Raw genomic sequence first — 11,137 nt, 5'->3', positions numbered from 1 at the left:
GGAATTATGATGTCCACCACCATTAACACAGAAGGTGTCGTGAAACAATCATTTGTGTTGGGCTGGTCTGCTGAAATGTCAAATAAAAATCTCATTCTGTAATTCTTGAAATTTGGAAATTTTGAGAGACTGATTTTATGTGCAGATTATCTTCGCATTGCAGCTATAAAATGTAATGGATGTTGACAGCTTTTTCAACTATAAGCAGATAACCAAGAAGAATCATGTCCTATGATTTGTGGGAAGTATTTCAGGAGTCCCAGGAAATTCCTGCAGAATACGGGAGAATAATCAATTCAGTCACAAGAGTCATCTGCCCATGACAACTATGAGATTTTGAAAACAGACCTGACTCATTACCTGCCTGGACTGAGCTCCGACTTTGAACACTTCAGTGGAAGAGCATGACAAGCTTCACGTATGTTCATGTATGTATGGCCCTTACATCTGAACACATATAAAACATAGTAAAGTCTTTTCTACCAAATTACAAATAGACAAAAAAAAATTATCTTAGGCAGCGATTTGACTTCTAACAAGTAAAATTCTTAAAAGAGCATATGGCTCTGTTCTAAAGCACTCCAACATGTTTAGCCGCCACAATATCAGGGCTAAATAGACTTACTCTGAAATCTCATTATCCTGACGATGCCATGTCTTGTCTCATTAGAGAAGTACTATGGAAGCAAGTGGAGAATGAGAAAAGGAGAGCCAGCTCAACCACTGGGTAAATCTGACATGGAGAAGGACTTGGGGATCCAAGTTAATGATAAACTTACCTGGAGCAGCCAGTGCCAAGCAGCGGCTGCAGAGGCAAACAGGATCATGGGATGCATTAAAAGAGGTCTGGATACACATGATGAGAGCATTATACTGCCTCTGTACAAATCCCTGGTTAAACCGCACATGGAGTACGGTGTACAGTTTTGGGCACCGGTGCTCAGGAAGGATATAATAGAACTAGAGCAAGTACAAAGGAGGGCAACAAAATTAATAAAGGGGATGGGGGAACTACAATACCCAGAGAGATTAGCAAAATTAGGATTATTTAGTCTAGAAAAAAGACGACTGAGGGGCGATCTAATAACCATGTATAAGTATATAAGGGGACAATACAAATATCTCTCCGAGGATCTGTTTATACCAAGGAAGGTGATGGTCAAAAGGGGGCATTCTCTGCGTCTGGAGGAGAGAAGGTTTTCCCACCAACATAGAAGAGGATTCTTTACTGTTAGGGCAGTGAGAATCTGGAATTCCTTGCCTGAGGAGGTGGTGATGGCGAACTCAGTGGAGGGGTTCAGGAGAGACCTAGATGTCTTCCTGGAGCGTAACAATATTGTATCTTACAGTTATTAGGATCTTTAGAAGGACGTAGATCTGGGGATTTATTCTGACGGAATATAGGCTGAATTGGATGGACACATGGCTTTTTTTCAGCCTTGCTAACTATGTTACTATGTAACTATGATGCAGCCGCAATCCTGCTGAGAAGTGCACGGAAAAGTCTGGAATCCGGCTGAGGCAAACGAAGAGGAAAAATCCAGGGTAGACAAACGACCATGAATAAGGCTCATCATGGGCTGAAACGAGTCGGTTGTTTCCTCTGTGACCAGAACCACGCTTACCATGTTTTTATGGATGTGATTTATTTCTTTAATAAAATTGGACATTTTATTTACCTGATTCTACACTGGATTTCTCCTCTTATTATAGAAGTACTGGGTTATTAGTTGAGCTGCATGCCCCATTAGGAATTTTTCCATGACAATATAAATGGCTAAAGAGTATACAACAAAAAAGTGAGCTGCAGATATACAGGCAGGCAAAATCAAGAGTCCATATGGAAGCGGACAGGTGACAACATTTTCTTCTACTACTATTGAGGTGAATTTTAATAGGAAGTAAAAGGTAGCAATAATGGGAGACTGTGTACAGATGTAGATGGGCTCCGCTTACATGTCTTCTGTGTTGTGTGACCATGAGTTCCAAGACTGTGAAAATTCCTCAGGCAATGTTTGTGCAGGACAATCAGCTCCTCCAGTCTTAGGCCATGTGCACACGTTCAGGATTTTTCGCGTTTTTTTTTCGCGTTTTTTCGCTATAAAAACGTGATAAAAACGCGAAAAAAACGCTTACATATGCCTCCTATTATTTACAGGGTATTCTGCATTTTTTGTGCAAATGTTGCGATTTTTTTCCGCGAAAAAAACGCATCGTGGAAAAAAAAGCAACATGTTCATTAAAAATGCGGAATTGCGGGGATTCCGCACACCTAGGAGTGCATTGATCTGCTTACTTCCCGCACCGGGCTGTGCACACCATGCGGGAAGTAAGCAGATTATGTGCGGTTGGTACCCAGGGTGGAGGAGAGGAGACTCTCCTCCACGGACTGGGCACCATCTAATTGGTCAAAAAAAAAGAATTAAAATAAAAAATAGTCCTATACTCACCCTCTGATGGCCCCCGAAGTGTTCCCGCCTCTCCGGTGCATGCTCTCTCTTCGGTTCCTATAGATGGTGTGGTTCAGGACCTGTGATGACGTCGCTGTCTTGTGATTGGTCGCGTGACCGCTCATGTGACTCACGCGACCAATCACAAGCCGCGACGTCATCACAGGTCCTGAACCACACCGGCATCTATAGGAATGGACGCCGCTGAGGAGATCGTCTGGGTGAGTATAACCATTTTTTATTTTTTTTATTATTTTTAAACATTCTATCTTTTACTATAGATGCTGCATAAGCTGCATTTATAGTAACAAGTTGGTCACACTTGTCAAACAGTATGTTTGACAAGTGTGACCAACTTGTCAGTCAGTTTTCCAAGCGATGCTACAGATCGCTTGGAAAACTTTAGCATTCTGCAAGCTAATTACGCTTGCAGAATGCTAAAAAAACGGGAAAAAAACGGGAAAAAACCGCAAAAAAAAAAATGCGGATTTCTTGCAGAAAATTTCCGGTTTTCTTCAGGAAATTTCTGCAAGAAATCCGGACGTGTGCACATACTCTTATACATTTGGCTTCATCTAGCTTCTGTCTGGAGAAAAGTTTGAAATCAGATCAAGTAAACTAGTTATGTAGCTGCCACTCCAAGGTGTGAGGATAAGGCTGTTCTAGCTGGTCGAAGACTTCCTGTCGTTAGAGCCAATATTAGTGAATCATTGTGCAGCCTGCCACAAACCAAAGCAACGCCCGTAGTGGCTTTTTATGCCTGTCTAAAGTAGAAATGATGGATTCACACATGAAACGTTTATTCTTTTTTGTAGTTTAGTCATTAAAAGCAATTAAGTTCAGATACTCAACTAAGACAGGACACAGGGCAGAAATGGCCATTCACTGGCCAATAGCCTCAGTAATTCAGTCGTTTTCCATCCATCTAAACAATAATGCCACAACAGATGAACAATAAGACAGCCCATAATTCCTCAGTGAATATGAAGCCCTTCCAGTCACATTCCCAGCAGCAGGGGCACGAGGCGTTTCTGTTTAGCACACGGCTCTTACTGGACACCTCAATCCTCTGGCAATGTGGATTTTCAGGATGGAAACAGTCATCAGATTGTCGCCAACAAATGTTCAGCAGATTTAATTTGCTATTGTGAAAAAAAGTGTTCATGAATCTGGCAAAGCTGTCACAATTCAAACATAAAATTAATTATTACAACTAAAAGAGCCACACTTTAAAAAAAAACATGCTAGAAATATTTTAGGCAAGGGAACATGATAAATATATCCAAACATGGCCTCATCAGATATCTGTGATGCAATCCTGTGATGTGTATAGTGATGCAATGCTAATAAATGGTGACTCGGGGATCACAGTAAAGCCAATAAGTGGAATAAATAAGCCAAAACCTGCACTGCTCAACATTCAAATTGCAACACCAATAAGGAAAAGTTGCGTAAATATGGAAATCATCGAAAGTTAATGTGACAACACAGCATTTAATCTGAATTATCCAGGCGTACATTCAGTCATCCCGGAGGCACAGACTGTTATCTATATCTTGACTTTTGAATTAATGCGTTTGTTCTTCAGTTGGTCAAGAACCATACTCTGTTGTCATATGAGTCTTAAACATTGATTTTGGATATTTTTGAATGGCTGATGTTTACCTCATATCATCTCCTACAACTTATTGCTATCTTTGCAAAATAGGGATGTAGAGTCATTGAACAGTGGATGTTTGCTTTTTATATTGATTGACTGTTGTGTGGGTCCTGTGGCTTGTTGACTTGCAAAACAGAGGAGTAAAAACGATGCAAATTCAAAGCCCTGGTCCATGCAGTTTCGGGCTAGCAGTCTAGAGCACCCGCTGATGCCCCATTTCTCCACATCTAATGATTTATCAATGATTATGAAATGGAAACAACATTTTTGCAACATCATGATTTATTCAGTATGGAGTAAAAGCGCATATAAATCCTGATACTTCCAGCCTTTACTGCTGTCACTGAGGATAATAACAGTCGTCTGAAGACGGTTCTGCGGTTGAATATACAATTCATCAGGATGCACAGCTGACAGATCCTGAGTAGTCAAAGACCAATGATGTCCCCAATCTGCTCCATGGAGACAAGTCCAGGGATGCTGCAGCCACTGGAACAGGTTTAGGCCATGCAGGCGGCTCACAGTAGTACAAGGAACATACAGCCTGGGGTTATGATGTGAAAAAATGGCTCCCGGGACAATATGGAGAAATGGGCGCACCACTGGCTGCACCACCAAATCAAGCAGTAAGAATAAAAAAGGTAGTACTAATAAAAAAAAATGGTAGTAAATAGTCCTAATAATAATGCTGATGGTAATAATAATAACTAGTGCTAATATTACTTATAATGATAACTACTAGGAATAATAATGGTAATACTAGTACGACGGAAAATTCCGATATTAGTTTGTTTTAATACTAATGATAATGACAACTAGTTCAAATAACAAAAATTATTAATAATGACAATAATAATATTTAGTAATAATGATGATAGGAGATGCTAATATAAATGATAATAATGACTACCAATAAGATTTCTAACAAATAGTACTAATTATACTATTGCTAACAATATTAAAGGGCACCTGTCACCCCGTTTTTTGAAGATGAGCTAAAAATACCGTTAAATAGGGGCAGAGCTGGGCGTTACATTAGTGTCTGTGTGTGCCTTTATAACCTACCTAAGCTGCCGAAATACCTTTGTAAAGTCGCCGTTTTCTGCTGTCACTCACGCTGAATAATTTTATCATAAGTCCAAAAACATTGTTGTGCACACCTCAAAGCATACATATTTATACAAAATTGCCCATATAAATGAAAATGGGGAATAAAGAGGCATAGGCAGAAAAATCACAAGGTTAAAAACATTTATTTAATGCAAAAATAAATAAAATACAATAATGTCAAACAGGGAAATATAGTATAAAAACAAACCGCTGGGGACTATATCATAAATAATCTAGTGAAGTAACAGCAACCATGCATAATATGTGGAATGTATGAATAGCAAAAAAGAGTAAGGCTCTATATATATCTCTATAAAAAACCCCTAGCCTAACAATGCCTTAAAATAAGGCCATGTACATAATGGTAATTGGATAAGAGGCAAGTCTAAATATCCAGAAACACGTGTTCCCGTAAACCTATATACAGCCCTAAATATATGGAAAAATCCCTTAATAGAGCAAAGGCATGTGGCAAGGGGCCATATGGCAGATAAACATACTAATGATGAAGAGCCATGATACATCAAGATTGCTGTAACCAAATGTATTAAGCAAACATGCCAATAGTTGCTGAAATAAGGTGAACTTACATTGATATGGATAGCAATGTCCCACCGCGACCCCGACAGCGCCGTTTCGCCAACTGGCTTCCTCACATAAGGGGCATAAATGTCTATAATGCAAGGCTCAGCGTTTATATCTCGCGCTGTCACTCACGCTGGTCTGGTCATATGGGTGTGGTGACAGCGCTGTTTCTCCCCCAGAATCCTGCTCATCATTACGTTGGTGGCGTAGTGGTGTGCGCATGTCCAAAGCGAAGATCCACTGCCCAGGAGATTCAAAACAGCGCGATCTGCGCTATTCAGCCGTTTACCGGTGGGCGCGGCCATCTTTCCTGTGGCCGCGCGTGTGCAGATGGAGCACTCTGCTGCCCGGGGCTTCAGGAAAATGGCCGCGGGATTCCGCACGTGCGCAGATGGAGATCGCGGCGGCCATTTTCCTGAAGCCACGGGCAGCAGAGCGCTCCATCTGCGCACACGCGGCCACAGGAAAGATGGCCGCGCCCACCGGTAAACTGCGAATAGCGAAGACCGCGCTGTTTTGAATCTCCTGGGCAGTGGATCTTCGCTTTGGACATGCGCACACCACTACGCCACCAACGCAATGATGAGCAGGTTTCTGGGGGAGAAACAGCGCTGTCACCACACCCATATGACCAGACCAGCGTGAGTGACAGCAGAAAACGGCGACTTTACAAAGGTATTTCGGCAGCTTAGGTAGGTTATAAAGGCACACAAAAGACACTAATGTAACGCCCAGCTCTGCCCCTATTTAACGCTATTTTTAGCTCATCTTCAAAAAACGGGGTGACAGGTTTCCTTTAACTAGTACTATTAAGAAAATCAATGATAACTAACAGCAATGATAATAGATAGTTCTTATAAAAATTCTACTACTAGTTGTAATGATATTAATGCTTATAACTAGTGTAATTAATAGTACTAATGACTAGGGTTGAGCGACTTTTACTTTTTTGGGGTCGAGTCGGGTTTTGCAAAACTCGACTATCTCAAAAGTCGAGTCGAGTGCAATCGGCCGATTATCGCAAAAAGTCGGGGATCGACCGAAACACGAAACCCAATGCAAGTCAATGGGGAAGCATAGTCGGCAGTGAGTGGGGGCCAGGAAAACACCTACAGTGCCCATTTTAATGGCAAAAACATCCATTCTTGTTTCTGAAGCTTGTCAATCTTAACTTTATAATAATAGTTAGGCATTGGAAATTGGGGGTCATTTGGCTAAAGTTGTGGGGGGTAGGGCTGGTTCAAGTTTTTAGTGGGCCCAGGAAACGTGGACTACATCACGGCGGTGGAGCAGTGAGAGGTAAGTATTTCAGCTTTGCAAGTGCTGTGATCCTGAGCAAGCAGGGGGGCCCACTTGTTCGCATTGGCACTGGCACAGGGCCCCTCAAAGTACGGTGGTGTGTTTGCACGGTGGGGGCGCCTCCCACCGGCAGCGACACTTTTGCGTACTCTGAAGGGCCCTGTGCCTGTGACGTCGCCAACGAGTATGCCCCCCCACCTGATGAAGGAACCTGCACTTTCATCTGCACCTTCCTCTTTGTCCCTGTGTAAGGTGGTATAGTATGCGGGAAGGGGAACCTGACTTTCAGCAGGGTCAGATTGTGGCTGTGTAGCGTGCAAGGGGAATGTAGTTGTCTGGGTCAATGTACCACAAGACTCATCTAGCACGGGCTGGGCAATGAGCAGGATGAGGATGAAACACAGATATAGGCCCAAATAATAAAGTGGGCTAAATGCAGTTCAAAATTGGTAACAGGACTAACCAGGCGGCATTGGTTTGTTCAGTGGAGTAGTAAACCCAGGAGCGGCAGACACCGTTTTAAGGGCCCAACCACCGTAGTAGGCCCAATGCAGTTTAATATTACTAATAAAGACCGAAAGCCTGAAGATTGAAGCTCGGGAAAACACAACAGGGGAAAACCCAGGAGCGGCAGACACCGTTTTAAGGGCCCAACCACACTAGTAGGCCCAATGCAGTTTAATATTACAAATATAGCCCGAAATCCTGAAGATTGAAGCTCTGGAAAATAACACAGGACAACACCAAGGTGCGGCAGACACCGTTACTAGGCCCAACCTAAATAGTAGGCCAACTGCAGTGTTATATAAACAACAACTTAATGAGAGCCTGAAGATTGAAGCTCAGCTCTGTTCAGTGGAGAACAGAAAGCAGCGGCAGACACCGTTAGTAGGCCCCAACCACACTAGTAGGCCAACTGCAGTGTTATATTAACAACAACTACTTAATGAGAGCCTGAAGATTGAAGCTCAAGAAAACCAAACAGGATAAAACCCAGGAGCGGCAGACACCGTTAGTAGGGCCCAACCAGACAAGTAGGCCAAATTCAGTTAAATATCTGATACTATAGGCCAAAAGCCTGAAGACTGAAGCTCAGCTTTGTACAGTGAAGGACAACACAAGGGAGCGGCAGACACCGTTAGTAGGCCCCAACCAAACTCGTAGGCCAAATGCAGTTTAATATCTGATACTATAGGCCGAAAGCCTGAAGACTGAAGCTCAGTAGTAGGCCCCAACCACACATATTAACAACAACTACTTAATGAGAGCCTGAAGATTGAAGTTCAGCTTTGTGCAGTGGAGGACAACACCAGGGAGAGCAGACACCGTTAGTAGGCCCCAACCAAAATAGTAGGCCAACTGCACTGTTATATTAACAACAACTACTTAATGAGAGTCTGAAGATTGAAGCTCAGGCAAGTAAACCTGGAGAACACCTTGGAGCGGCAGACACCGTTAGTAGGCCCCAACCGCACATATTAACAACAACTACTTAATGAGAGCCTGAAGATTGAGGCTCAGCTTTGTGCAGTGGAGGACAACACCAGGGAGAGCAGACACCGTTAGTAGGCCCCAACCAAAATTGTAGGCCAACTGCACTGTTATATTAACAACAACTACTTAATGAGAGCCTGAAGATTGAAGCTCAGGCAAGTAAACCTGGAGAACACCTTGGAGCGGCAGACAGCATTAGTAGGCCCCAACCACACATATTAACAACAACTACTTAATGGGAGCCTGAAGATTGAAGCTCAGCTTTGTGCAGTGGAGGACAACACCAGGGAGAGCAGACACCGTTAGTAGGCCCCAACCAAAATAGTAGGCCAACTGCACTGTTATATTAACAACAACTACTTAATGAGAGCCTGAAGATTGAAGCTCAGCTTTGTGCAGTGGAGGACAACCGTAATGGGAGACAGACACAATAAGTAGGCCTAAATAAGTAATTAGGCAAAATGCATTTCAAAATTGGTAAGTGGAGTACACTTGCAGCATAGCGTGGTTCAGCGAAGGAGGGCATGTGTAATTAGTGGCTCTGACACACGAAGTAGGCCTAAAATAAAAAGGAAGGCTATATTCAGTGCAAAATTGGTAAAAGGAGTACACAAGTGGCATAGCTGGGTTCTGTGGTGGAGGACTACTGGTATGAGAGGCTTACACAGTTACTAGGCATAAGTAAGTAGGATAAATGCAGTTCAAAATTGGTAACAGGAGTACACAGGCGGCATAGCTTTGTTCAGTGGAGGAAAACTGTAAGGAGTGGACTGGCCGAGACAGACACAGGTAGTAGGCCAACACTAGAAAGTAGGCTCTATGCAGTTTAAACTAGGCTACAGGGGTACACAGGCAGCATTGTTGTGGTCAGCGGAGGACAATTTCAAAGAGGGACCGCAGACAGACTTCCTAGGCCTAAAATAATAAAGCAGGCTCGATGCGATTTAAATTAGGCTACAGGGGTACACAGGCAGCATTGGTGTGCTCAGTGGAGGACAATTGGAAGGAGGGACCGCAGACAGACTTAGTAGGCCTAAAATAACAAAATAGGCTCTCTGCAGCTTCCATTATGTGGCAGGGGTACACAGGCAGCATTGGTGTGCTCAGCGCAGGACAATTGGAAGGAGGGACCGCAGAGAGACTTAGTAGGCCTAAAATAACAAAATAGGCTCTATGCAGCTTCCATTATGTGGCAGGGGTACACAGGCAGCATTGGTGTGCTCAGCGGAGGACAATTGGAAGGAGGGACCGCAGACAGACTTAGTAGGCCTAAAATAACAAAATAGGCTCTATGCAGCTTCCATTATGTGGCAGGGGTACACAGGCAGCATTGGTGTGGTCGGCGGAGGACAATTGGAAGGAGAGACCGCAGACAGACTTAGTAGGCCTAAAATAACAAAATAGGCTCTATGCAGCTTCCATTATGTGGCAGGGGTACACAGGCAGCATTGGTGTGCTCAGCGGAGGACAATTGGAAGGAGGGACCGCAGACAGACTTAGTAGGCCTAAAATAACAAAATAGGCTCTATGCAGCTTCCATTATGTGGCAGGGGTACACAAGCAGCATTGGTGTGCTCAGCGGAGGACAATTCGAAGGAGGGACCACAGACAGACTTAGTAGGCATAAAATAACAAAATAGGCTCTATGCAGCTTCCATTATGTGGCAGGGGTACACAGGCAGCATTGGTGTGCTCAGCGGAGGACAATTCGAAGGAGGGACCACAGACAGACTTAGTAGGCATAAAATAACAAAATAGGCTCTATGCAGCTTCCATTATGTGGCAGGGGTACACAGGCAGCATTGGTGTGGTCAGCGGAGGACAATTGGAAGGAGGGACCGCAGACAGACTTAGTAGGCCTAAAATAACAAAATAGGCTCTATGCAGCTTCCATTATGTGGCAGGGGTACACAGGCAGCATTGGTGTGCTCAGCGGAGGACAATTCGAAGGAGGGACCGCAGAGAGACTTAGTAGGCCTAAAATAACAAAATAGGCTCTATGCAGCTTCCATTATGTGGCAGGGGTACACATGCAGCATTGGTGTGCTCAGCGGAGGACAATTGGAAGGAGGGACCGCAGACAGACTTAGTAGGCCTAAAATAACAAAATAGGCTCTATGCAGCTTCCGTTATGTGGCAGGGGTACACAGGCAGCATTGGTGTGCTCGGCGGAGGACAATTGGAAGGAGGGACCTCAGACAGTAAGTACTCCAAAAAACTAAATAGATGTTAATGTCTCGCAAAAAAAACAAAACAAAAAAAAAAGGGTGGCATACTTAGGTACAGGGGTGGGCTCCATTGCTGACTTTCAGACATTGTAAGTTGGCGCAAAGTATTTACTGGTGTAAAAGTAGGACAGGGCCCCTGCCTATTTTAAATAGCATCATACATGTCAACAAATTGTTATTGTCAGTGCCAGGCATTGAAGGATTTCAGCGCATACACTAAACAGTGGTGGAGCAGTGAGAGATAATTTTGCAAGTGGTAGAGCACTGTTTGAGCTGGGGGGGGACACTCTCTCATGGCCGGCGGTACAGGA

The sequence above is a fragment of the Ranitomeya variabilis genome, chromosome 6 (genome assembly GCF_051348905.1).
Source record: "Ranitomeya variabilis isolate aRanVar5 chromosome 6, aRanVar5.hap1, whole genome shotgun sequence".
Taxonomy (NCBI): domain Eukaryota; kingdom Metazoa; phylum Chordata; class Amphibia; order Anura; family Dendrobatidae; genus Ranitomeya; species Ranitomeya variabilis.
Note: the sequence above shows the minus strand (reverse complement) of the source record.